The following is a 12,507-nucleotide window of genomic DNA, read 5'->3' as shown; positions in this document are numbered from 1 at the left end:
TATTTTCAAGCTGTTACTGTCTGGATTTTGTAAGTGCCGTGGTGTCGACCTTGGGAGGGGGAAGAGTATGGACGGGTGAATGAAAGTCAGTCTAGTAGTTTTATGCTTGTGTTCATTCTTCTCGTCCCCTCTGTAGGGTGCTCCCGCTATCAGGATCCGAGCACAGAGCAGCCTCAGGCCAGACGTTCCCCAGGCAGTGACATTTTTTATTTTGTCCCCTTCCCTTCTTCCCCGGGGTGCTGAGTTCCATAGCTGCGTGTTATTGCACTGTGGGGCTTATCATTTAGGAGAGCTGGGAGGACTCTCAGCACATCATCGTTCCTGCTGGCTGCTATGAAAACGGTTAGTGGTGTCTAACTCTGTCCGTCATCACTAACCTTCGTGACAGCGGCACTGAGAGATAGGCGAGACACGGAGTGTGGAGGCAACGCCTGGCTGGAGGAACTGTAGGCCGCGGCGCTGAGAGATGGGCGAGACACGGAGTGTGGAGGCAACGCCTGGCTGGAGGAACTGGAGGCCGCGGCACTGGGAGATGGGCGAGACATGGAGTGTGGAGGCAATGCCTGGCTGGAGGAACTGGAGGCCGTGGCACTGAGAGATGGGCGAGACACGGAGTGTGGAGGCAATGCCTGGCTGGAGGAATTGGAGGCCGCGGCGCTGAGAGATGGGCGAGACACGGAGTGTGGAGGCAACGCCTGGGTGGAGGAACTGGAGGCCGCGGCACTGAGAGATGGGCGAGACACGGAGTGTGGAGGCAACGCCTGGCTGGAGGAACTGTAGGCCGCGGCGCTGAGAGATGGGCGAGACACGGAGTGTGGAGGCAACGTCTGGCTGGAGGAACTGGAGGCAGTGACGCTGAGAGATGGGCGAGACACGGAGTGGGGAGGCAACGCCTGGCTGGAGGAACTGGAGGCCTTTTTGGCAGCTCAGAACGGGCCTCTGGCCCATGACCTCACCGACGCGTAGGCCATGGTGGGAGGAAGGCCCCTGGGGCTTTGGGACCCACATCATAGCCTGGGTGTTTGCATTGTGACCATCCCCCAGTGGGGTACCGAGGGTGCCCCCCACATCATTGTTTTTGTGGTTCTTCTGTTTCCGCCTCCCTCTTCCCCATTCTCCTCGGAAAGGACTAGAGGATACCGACTTCCTTAGAAACATTTGCCAGGGATTAGGAGTTACCAGTGGAGAGTGGACCGCTTTCCTTCCTTTGTTGAAAACCGGAGAGATATTTTCAAGCTGTTACTGTCTGGATTTTGTAAGTGCCGTGGTGTCGACCTTGGGAGGGGGAAGAGTATGGACGGGTGAATGAAAGTCAGTCTAGTAGTTTTATGCTTGTGTTCATTCTTCTCGTCCCCTCTGTAGGGTGCTCCCGCTATCAGGATCCGAGCACAGAGCAGCCTCAGGCCAGACGTTCCCCAGGCAGTGACATTTTTTATTTTGTCCCCTTCCCTTCTTCCCCGGGGTGCTGAGTTCCATAGCTGCGTGTTATTGCACTGTGGGGCTTATCATTTAGGAGAGCTGGGAGGACTCTCAGCACATCATCGTTCCTGCTGGCTGCTATGAAAACGGTTAGTGGTGTCTAACTCTGTCCGTCATCACTAACCTTCGTGACAGCGGCACTGAGAGATAGGCGAGACACGGAGTGTGGAGGCAACGCCTGGCTGGAGGAACTGTAGGCCGCGGCGCTGAGAGATGGGCGAGACACGGAGTGTGGAGGCAACGCCTGGCTGGAGGAACTGGAGGCCGCGGCGCTGAGAGATGGGCGAGACACGGAGTGTGGAGGCAACGCCTGGGTGGAGGAACTGGAGGCCGCGGCACTGAGAGATGGGCGAGACACGGAGTGTGGAGGCAACGCCTGGCTGGAGGAACTGTAGGCCGCGGCGCTGAGAGATGGGCGAGACACGGAGTGTGGAGGCAACGTCTGGCTGGAGGAACTGGAGGCAGTGACGCTGAGAGATGGGCGAGACACGGAGTGGGGAGGCAACGCCTGGCTGGAGGAACTGGAGGCCTTTTTGGCAGCTCAGAACGGGCCTCTGGCCCATGACCTCACCGACGCGTAGGCCATGGTGGGAGGAAGGCCCCTGGGGCTTTGGGACCCACATCATAGCCTGGGTGTTTGCATTGTGACCATCCCCCAGTGGGGTACCGAGGGTGCCCCCCACATCATTGTTTTTGTGGTTCTTCTGTTTCCGCCTCCCTCTTCCCCACCCCACCTACACAAACCCTTTAGGAAGATTACCTTTCATTATCTGCCTAATAGGCCGAACCAGTGTGCACGTGGACACAAACGGATGACATGACAGAAGTCGTCAGGGTTTTTGTGTTTTTTTCTTTGTTCTTATGTTATATATCTGTGGACCTTCCCCTGATGGGGGCAGTTACCAGTATTCCCCCTAGGGGCGGGGGTTGGAGCATCCATTCCCCATAGTACTGTCCAGGGAGACACCCCTGGGTTAGCTCAAGATGTAAACTCTGGCCAGGAATGAGAGATGCCCTGCGTTTATTATGTACCGTTATGCAATATATATGTCTGACGGGCGTGCCTGCCCTGGCTTGCTCTTTTTATTTCTTTACTTGTTTGGAAAAAAGCAACAACAAAAAAAAACTTTAAGGTTGTTTCAAGGCCTTCAACAGTTACTTTATATCTGAATTGTATTTACTGTGGCTTGTGTTATTTTGGTAGAAGTGTATGGTATATTTCTTCCTCGTGTGACATTTGCAACAGACACCTCAGAGGTATTCTAACATTCTTCTAGAAGAACAGTAGGACTAAGACATGGCGTTTAATAGTCACCTTCACCCTGGGATAGATTCTGTTTTAAGATTGCTGGGGTTAGAATGTCCTTGAACAATTCACCCAACACTTCAAAACAATAATGTGATATATTGAAAGCGACAGTTGTTTCAGGAAGGGTCGCATGTTGTTGGACATGTTTTGTGGAATTCACTGAGGTGATAGGTTGATTCCTAATGTGACAACAGTACAGTGTGTTACGGTTTTACCCTGGGATATATGTCCTAGCCCTGACTAAGTCAAGGCGCATGAGCATCATGAAACACGTCTAAGCTTGAGGAAGTGTTAAGAAGAAAGAGGCCTAAAAAAGAGGACATAAAGGAATCCAAAGGATTATTTGGAATGCTCGACTGTATAGAGGGCTCACAAGAATAGTTTTTTCTGCATTTTGGGACGGTACTGAACTTTTGGAGCCCAGCTGTGGCTGCTCTCGCTGTCTTAAAGCATATAGAGAATCGAGTGCTGTTGACTTTGTGGTACAAAGGGAAAAGAGTTTGCACTAAAGCACCTCATGCCACCATAGCTACATTTATAGCTCTTCATCTTATTTTCCTCTGAGGTGCCTCCGTCTTGTTGCTTTGTCCTGCTGCCATCTGATGCTTGTTATGTGGCAGTGCCAACGTAAGGGCACACCATGTAAAAAGTAATGACGACCCATATTCGTTTACAGAGTTTAAATTGCTCTATTTGCGGAGAGTGGTCGAGCAGAGGGCCGTGTCGAGCATTTGTTGTACACACAGAGTCAACAAATGAGACACACTCAAGAAGAAACTCCAAGACCAATTTAGAAAAGTAACACATATCTTAATATAATTTTAGACACCAAGATCATCGGAATCAGGTAAGGACTTTTGGAGACAGGATTTTTACAGTAAGACTGTGAAATGCTCAAATAGCAGTTTTTGAAGCTATCAGCCTCGGAAGCTGTAATGTTACTCTATGGGAGAAACATACATTGTATACATATACTTACAAGCGTTTCTGGAGGGGACCTTTTGGGACTTAGGGGCCAAGGTCCAAGAAACCACCAGCGGTTCGGTTTTACCAGCCCTGGTGAGTCCGGGTGCAGAGGTGCTGGCTGCATTGGTAGCCTCAAGCGCTACGCGTCAAAGTCAATGGAAGGGTACCTGTAAAAGAAAGGCTGCATGTGGGGACTTGAGGGCAAGTCCGACAAAACCCAAAGAGGGGCTCGCCTCATGGTGGTCTCTAGAGCAAGGGGACACAACCAGTTTCCGTGGACCCGGGCGGGGGACTTGGGTGCACAGGTGTTTTGTCCAGCGGATCTTTTGCGTTGGTAGATCTCACTTTACTTGAATGACCTGGAGAGAGGAAGAAAACAGGACCGCAGGGCCACTATCCGTGCAGGCCTCGTTGATGCTGAAGTCCCTCGTTGGCAGGTCAGCTTTGTTGCTCAGGCTAGACCCTCAACAAGGCATCGTTGCGACAAATGCTACTATGCACAGGGCATAGGTGCTGAGAAGCTGATGGAGGGTCTGGTGTCTCGAAACTCGCCAGAGAGACAGGGCTCACCTCCTAGAACAGAGGTCTTCAAACTTGTTGATGCTGCGACACCCTTGTCAAAGATCTTTAGGCATAAGGACCCTCTCTTGACAAACATTTCTAGAACCTGGTACTCCTCATCATCAACCACCATAAACACCCCCAATTCCCGCAGCAGATCATTTTTACGGTGCAGACATAATATTAAACAGTGTTTAGCAAATCAAAGGTTTGTGGGCGTGGGGGCGTGGTCACAGGTGTGTCTAAAAACAAAGAGCCTCATTTATGAGGGATTGGCGTAGGGCAAGGCAGCAAGTCTTCTTGCTGCGCTGCCCTACGACAATGTGAAAGGGCAGGAATGCACCGTATGAAATACAGTGCAATCCTGTCCCTTTCCTTGCATTGGCGCACAAATTGCTGCCTAGCGCCAACATAGGCAGGAAGGGCCGGCTGTAGCACTGTTGGCGCCCTATGCGACAATGTTTGTTGACGTCCCCCCATCGACCACCTTCGCCACGCCCTTTAACAGTGCCCCCCACGTCTCCATAATCACTCACTCACTGAGATGCATTTAATTAGGTTTATAGCGCCGCTCATACCAGTGTAGGGTGTCAGAGCACTTTACATCACACACACATTACAGAGACAATCAATCACACGTGTGTAAATCAGTGTACAGTAAATGCTACATCAGACAGAGGAATACAAGGTGTAGGAGTCACATGCCATCCATACTGGTGGACAGTATAGTGTAAGAGTGCTTGGTCTGGAGAAGCACAAACTCAGAATTTAAAACATAACACCATAGTTGGGGGTTACACTTAATAAGAATTTTTTTTTTTTTTTTTTTACAGAAATGAACCTATTTTGCAAGGTTAGAATAATGAAAGACTGTGGGAAAAGCATAACGCAATAATAATAATATACCTTGCAGTTTGCATGCAGCTCCTTGATGTCAGTTATTAGCCCACTGTTCTATTGTAGGATTTTAACTTATACACTGCAAGGAACAAAAGGATCTCTCGGACAAAAGCACTGACCTCTTTACATTATGTGCACTTTGTGAGCTGCACGGTACAAGTACTTTGCAGCAGGCATGTTACCCACTGCGCTACTTTTGGTTGAGTCAAAACATCCACTAAACAAAACTCTGATCTCACTCCAGGAAGAATATTAATGACTGGAGTTATCTAGACATTTTTATTGTTGTATGAAAATTGCTGGATGCAGGGAACACGGCAGCAGGTGCTTTTAAAACTATAACATACTTGCAAACACGGCACCCCCAGAAGTCAGCACCCGGTGCAATGGCACCGGTCACACCACCCTGTAGGCAGGATTGTTTTTGTGCACGAAGAGGCATCTTCCTTCACAAAAACAATCCGAAGAGGTGTTTTCCTCTTTCTGTGTGGGCTGCAGAATGCAGCACACATGGAAAGAGGAAAAAACAAGGAGAAAAGAAAACATTTCTCCTTGTTACGCCTCCACTGGGGAGGCGTACATTTTTGGCAGCATCAAAATCCATGGGTGTTGCGTGGGAACCCCACGCAACGCCTATGGAACACCTCCTTGATGCAGAGTAAGGCAACGCAGTGATTTCTGCTGCTTTGTCTTTCTCCATATCTATGGGGCCATGCAAAGCCAGATAGGGTGACTTTGTGCTGCCTCTAAGGTATGGCTGAGACGTTTGCGCCGTCGGAGCGTCAAAAGAAGTGATGCTCTGGTGGCGCCAGCCTCTCATAAATAAGTTCCAAAACATTCTGTACAGTTTTAGGTCTTTCAATCAGGTTCCTACATATAAAATAATGGGCAGTGAAAATGAAAAATACATTTTAAAAAGTTGTTACTCAGTGGGAAATGCACTATAGTACATTATGAAACCTCTATTAGTTAATGCACTGCAGAGGTCTGTGTGTAACCAGAGAGCCACAAAATGAAATCTTGGTTGTTGCAGTGGAGAATAGCCACTTGCGTATTTTTAGTGCTATGAGGTCACAGCCTGTGACAGAAAGCACTCTGAATATGGAAGTTATTATGTTATACTTGCATAGCATTACACACAGTATAAGATAGACTGATACAAAATGTGTAAACAGCTTTACGATAAAATGGTGCTTCCAAAATGTAGATTTTAATAATACCAGGGGGTATGTAATGCAATTAATTTTTTTACATATGTGTCCCATCAAACACCTCCTTAGGGGTACTAAGGGCTCTGTAAATACAGTTAAGATTGAAAGCAAGCACTTCACAGTCCAGTTGTTAACTCTTTGCACTACCACTAAAAAAGAAAAAAAATCTTTGTCATCACTGCTAATGGAGGAATGTCCAGAAGTCTTGTTTCTTACAGAAACCTGGCTTAATTTAGGACCGGATCCCGATATCGTCCAAACCCTCCCTCCTGGTTACCTAGTTCAGAGGATAGACAGCACTGTAGGTAAAGGTGGCGGTATCGCCATCATGTATAAAAGTCACCTCAGCTGTCGCACTTCTGATGGTCCTATACCAGATTGTGAGAACCTTCAATTCACAATAGGACTTACCCCCAAGCTCTCCCCATCAGGCATCTTAATTTATCTTCCCCCCGGGTCAACGGGTCAATTCTGTTAATCACTGCCTGAGGTGGTTGCTAATCTTGCCAGTCCCCCTGCTAATTTTACACTACTGGGTGATTTTAATCTGCATTTCGATGATCCTTAATGTTTGGCCGCGGCAGAGATTACTAAGGATCTTGCTGCCTATCAGCTCAAACAGAAGGTCACCAACGCGACCCATTCGAAGGGACACCTCCTAGACCCCATATTCTCCAATCTGGAGGAATTAACTGGGAGGGAACCTATCCCAATACCCTGGTCAGATCATTTTCTGATACCTTTCCCTTGGACCCCAACCTGTGTTGCCCCTTCAACCACGCCAATATGAATTATGTCACGTCCCTGACCTAAACTTCCCTCAGAAAAGTGGGTATTAGAACTAGAAAATTCCAAGCCGCCCCGGGTATCGATCCAATTGTTGCCAATGAAAGATTTAACTCCTGGATTGAGAGCACTTTAGATCACGTCCTCCCGAAGAAAATTACCCAGATGAAAGTAGGGTCCAATAGGATGGCATGGTATTCTCCCAAGCTCCGGGAATTAAAACAGAGCTGCAAGAAACTTGAAAGAGCTTGGAGAAAGTATTTCTCTTTAATCAAGAAATCGGAATACAGGGAGGCCATAAGAACATACAAGGTTGAAATTAAATTGGCCCAGGCCTCCTATTACTAGGAAAGAATTTCCTTGGCAGCCAATTCCCCCGCAAAACTTTTCGCAAAATCCCAGGGATCAGTAAATTAGCGGAGAAACATGTCTAATATCCCACAACCTTTTCCACCCCTCTCCAACCGGCTTCCGCCCGCATCAGGGAACGGAAACTGCTTTGTTAGCAGTTGTCGAAGAGTCTAAAAAGATTCTTGACGACGGAGGTTCCACAGCTGTGATTCTTAGACCTCAGCGCAGCCTTCGACACGGTCAACCACCAAATTTTGGTCCATCGAAGTTTGGGGGTGACCGGAGTAGCTTGAACATGGCTACAATCATTCCTGGAAGAGAGATCCTTCCAGGTGTTCGAGGGTGAGGTCACTTCAAAATCCATGCATCTCCACTGCGGAGTCCCTCAGGGATCGTCCGAGTCCAACTCTTTTTAATGTTTATATGGCTCCGCTTGCGGAGATTGTGCTCCCTTTTGGGGTTCACATAGTGACCTACGCTGATGACACCCAACTGGTCGTAGCATTGAACCACTCTGATAATGCCTCTATCGGCCTTTGTCCCTGTCTAGAAGAAGTAGCCTAGTGGATGAACCACTCATATTTAAAAATTGAATGGTGACAAGATTGAGTTGATGCTCCTGGGCAATCCTTCTCTCTTTAAAACGGATGTAATGTGGCCAGCCTGTATGGGACCCGTCCCTGCCCCCAAGACCTAGATGAAGAGTATGGGCATCTGGCTTGATCAAGATCTCAGCTTTATGGTCCAGGCATGGAAGGCTGCAGCTTCCTGCTATGGCATCCTAAGGATGCTCCGCAAAGTGCTTCCATTTCTCCCCTTCCAGGCAAGAAAGCTTATGGTACAGGCACTCATTCTTTCCTGCTTGGATTACGGGAACGCTCTTTACCTTGGAGCTCCGAGCTCCACCTTCGCAAAACTCCAAACAGTGCAAAAACAAGATGTTAGTAGGGAATGGACCAGCGATCCACCATGCCATTGTCCAACCTTACCTGGCAAATAGACGGATGCGCTCAGACGATCGGTATCCGACCGTCGTTCCCAGGATTAAGAAAGCCAGAAGTGGAGGTCGTCTACTCTCTTATAATGCCGCTAGACTGTGGAACTCCCTCCCTCTCTGCCTACGAAGGGAACCCAACCATCTGTGCTCTCAGAAACTGCTAAAAACTTGGCTCTTCCCCTAAGTGTTTCTATGATGCCTCTCGGTTTACTGCCTTCAGCGATGGGATGCCCCAGGGTGGCTACGCACTTAATAAGTATTGTTTCATTTTATTTCATTTCATCACAAAGGTTGGAGTGATTCACGTGTCCCAAACACCCTTTGCACTTGCAGATTAACCAATAGGGCACATTTGCATTTCTTTCAGGTGACATGCACCCTGGCACCAAAGCTTTTCAGAGTACAGGAGACTCAGCTGAAGCATTTTAACAAGCAAAATTAGCCGTTCCAGGAGGGCTGTATTTTTCCAAAACCAAAACAACAAAAATTTTGGAATCCAGGCACAAGTGAGGTTGGGGAATGTGCAACCCCCTTCCCAGGACTCCACGGCCCCCTGGGTGTCGCTCCGCACAGATTGAAGACCTCTGTCCTAGAACCACATTGACCTCCTGGCAAGATGCTCCCTCGGTGGACCCTGTGGTCAGCAAAGTGTGGTTGGTGCCTGCAGCCAAGTGGTTCCTCCACCCCAAGAGAGATGCTGTAAGGTTGTTGAAGCGCTACACAGTCCTCCCAGAGTTTAGGAGGGTGCACAGCTTCTAGACAAGGTGGGTCTTTGCAATTGTGGCGACAGCAGCAGCCAGGCAGGGCTTGGTGCCAATTTCGGAGCTGGTCAACAGTTCCTGCGATGTTGGCTCTTTGGTCCTTCTTCGGTTCCCAGGGAAGCACATCTGAATTCCTGGTGACAGGGGGACCCCTAAATACTGAAATTAGGGGAGTGTTGGGTAATAGCCAATGGGCTACTTAACCCTGGGGTGACTAGACCCCCCCATATGACCACGTCCTGTCGAGAGTGGGCATAATCATGATCCAGAATTCATAGTTTCACCAAATTCAAAATGGTGAAACCCTTTCTTGACTGTCCACTTCAGGTGGCGCAACACTAGTGGTGTGCCTAGTCTGAAAGTGCAACAAGCCTACTGACTATCTAATTTCCCACCTGCTCTGGTGCCAAATGGCCCTCAGAGCAGGGGGTGGCATTCCCAGGTCTTAGGGGTAGCCAGGGTCTCATATCAAAGGCAGCAGAGGCTTTGAAGCGGAGGAGGTATTTTTTCTGGCCGCTAGTTGCAGTTTTTAGGGAAAGAACACTGGCACAGGGGCCTATTTAGCAGGGACCCAAGCACATCCAGTCAAAAGCATCAGTACCAGTGGGCAAAAAGAGGGGGAGACCATGTGGAAAAGGGGCCCTTTCCTACATAGAGCAAATTGGTTAAGGAGCAGCAGACCTTTCTCTTGCCACATGCAGAACATTTTCTCTCTTTAGCTAGTCATTGTCATTCATGTGGTGCACTGCCTCTCTGTGGTCCACATAATGATCAAGTTCCCTGGTTTGGAGATGCCTTTCTTGATGGCACAGTTTTACCTTTAGTCCAGACACTGCTTTGTGTGGCCGGGAAGTGCTTCTTCAAACAGCTCCAATGACATTCCTCCCTTATTTGGTAAGATGATTCAGAATATGTTAAGATGGCCTTTCTCAGCTCTGATGGGTGCCGCCTTGTATGATTTGATGTCCTTGTGAAGGTTTGTCTAGTTGCACATGCAAGTGGTCGAAGTCGGGCATGCGTGGTCCAAGATTACAGGTCGTTGAGAGCTTTGCAAAAAATAAAAATGTCATATAAAGGGATTCCATAGATGTCTTCTTGACTGGGTGACTGAAGTATCGTGTATACATTGCGTACGCAACTGGCGCTCACGTAAAGCGCTTTGAAACCTTCGGGTCAAGTTCGCACTATATAAAACTACACAAAAACATATCTCAGCAGCAAACAAGCACTGGCAAAGCCAATAGGTCTCACCTACCCTAGAGCTTTTGGCTTTGGCAATATGTTTTAGCCATGATGAACACCAGTGAGACATGGAGTGAAGTGGGGTACAATGGATTGGGATAGATTGAGGCAGAAGAGGGTAGGGTAGATTAGGGTGGGGTAGAGTGAAGTGGAACAGACTGGTATGGAGTGGGGTGAGGTAGATTGGGATACATTTGAGTGGAATGAAGTGGGGTAGATTGGAATGTGGTAGATTGGGCTGGTGTAGTGTGGGGAGATTGGACTGGAGTGGGGTAGATTGGAGTGGGGTTGGGTACATTGTGGTGGATTTGAGTGACGTGAATTGCAGGCAAGTGAGGTAGATTGGAGTGGGGCAGTGTGGTAGATTGGAGTGGGGCAGATTGTGTGGATTGGGATGGGAAGATACAAGCGGAGTGCAGCAGAGTGGGATAGATTGGAGTGGGGCAGATGGGGTTAGATTGGAATGGGGGTACATTGGAGTGAAGTGGGGTAGAGTAGACTGGAGTCAAGTGGGGTAGATTGGAGTGGAGTGGACTGGGGTAGAGTGGAATTGATTGGAGTGGGGTAAATTGGAGAGGAGCTGAGTGGGGGAGAGTGGAGTGTGGTAGATTAGAGTACACTCAATCAATCAAGGATCTATAAAGCGCTGCATATTACCCCAGGGGGTCTCAAGGCACTGTAGATGCTAACTGCCTTGTGGTAATCTGTTCATTCAAACAGCCAGGTCTAAAGTCCTTTCCTGAATTGCTGGAGCGATCCTGAGGTGCAAGGGAAGGTCATTCCAAATTTTAGTCACCAGGTGTAAGGAGTGTCCTCCACTGTCACTTTGGCAGCTCCAAGGAGGTGTCTGTGAGGAAAAGGGAGGCGAACTGAAGGTGTCTGGTTGGTGGAAGGTCATGCATTTGTTGATGGATGGCGCTCCTTCATTGTGCAGGGCTTTGTATGTGTGGGTCAGCATCTTGAACTGGCATCATCTGGAAGGGGAGCCAGTGTAGTTTCGAGGTGGGGTGTAATGCGAATCCACCTTGGGAGGTCGAGGATGAGTCTTGCCACTGAGATTTGCATGGTCTGTAGTCTCTTCAGGAGGCGTGCGTTGACTCCTATGTAGAGTGTGTTACTGAAGTCCAGCCTGCTGGTGATGAGGGCTTGCGTGACAGTCCCTCTGGTGTAGACTAGGAGCCACCTGAAGATCTTCTGAAGCATGCATATGGTGTGGAAGCAGGCGGATAAGACCGCATTAACCTGTTTCTTCATAGATCGCTTGTTGTCCAAGAGGTTACCAAGGTTGCGCGAGTAGTATGTTGGGATGGGAGGAGGTCAGCAGGCTATCATGCGTCATTACATGGCGAGGTGCTGTTCCCAAAGATGTGGACTTATGTCTTGTCTGTGCTGAGCTAGAGACAGTCGTTCTTCATCCAGTCGGCGACATTCATCATACTTCTGTGGAAGTTGGCTCTGGTAGTGGAGGGCATTTCTGATGGAGAGGGTGAGCTGGGTGTCATCTGTGTTGGAGATGAGGTTGAGTGCATGTGATTGGAAGGTGTTGACCAGGGGGGCCATGTACACATTGAAGAGGGAGGGTCTGAAGGACAATCCCTGGGGGACACCACAGATTATCTTCCTGGGTTCCGAGGTGAATGGTGGGAGACAGATTTTCTGGGTTCTTCTGGCGGGGTATGAGGTGATCCAACTGAGGGCCTCTCCCTGGATTCCGATGTGGTGGGGTGTGTTGATCAGGATGTCATAGGAGATGGTGACACAGGCGGCTGGCAGGTTCAAGAGGATGAGGGCTGCAGTTTTGCCACAGTCCAGGAGGGACCTGATGTCATCGGTGGCTGTGATCAGGGCGGTCTTGGTGCTGTGGTTGGCTCAAAGTCCAGATTTGAGAGGGGTCAAGGAGGTTTTTGTGTTCCAGGTGTTTGGTGAGTTGCTGGTTGATCGCCT

This window comes from Triturus cristatus, chromosome 2_2, assembly GCF_964204655.1.
Source record: "Triturus cristatus chromosome 2_2, aTriCri1.1, whole genome shotgun sequence".
NCBI lineage: Eukaryota > Metazoa > Chordata > Amphibia > Caudata > Salamandridae > Triturus > Triturus cristatus.
This window is presented reverse-complemented; position numbering follows the sequence as displayed.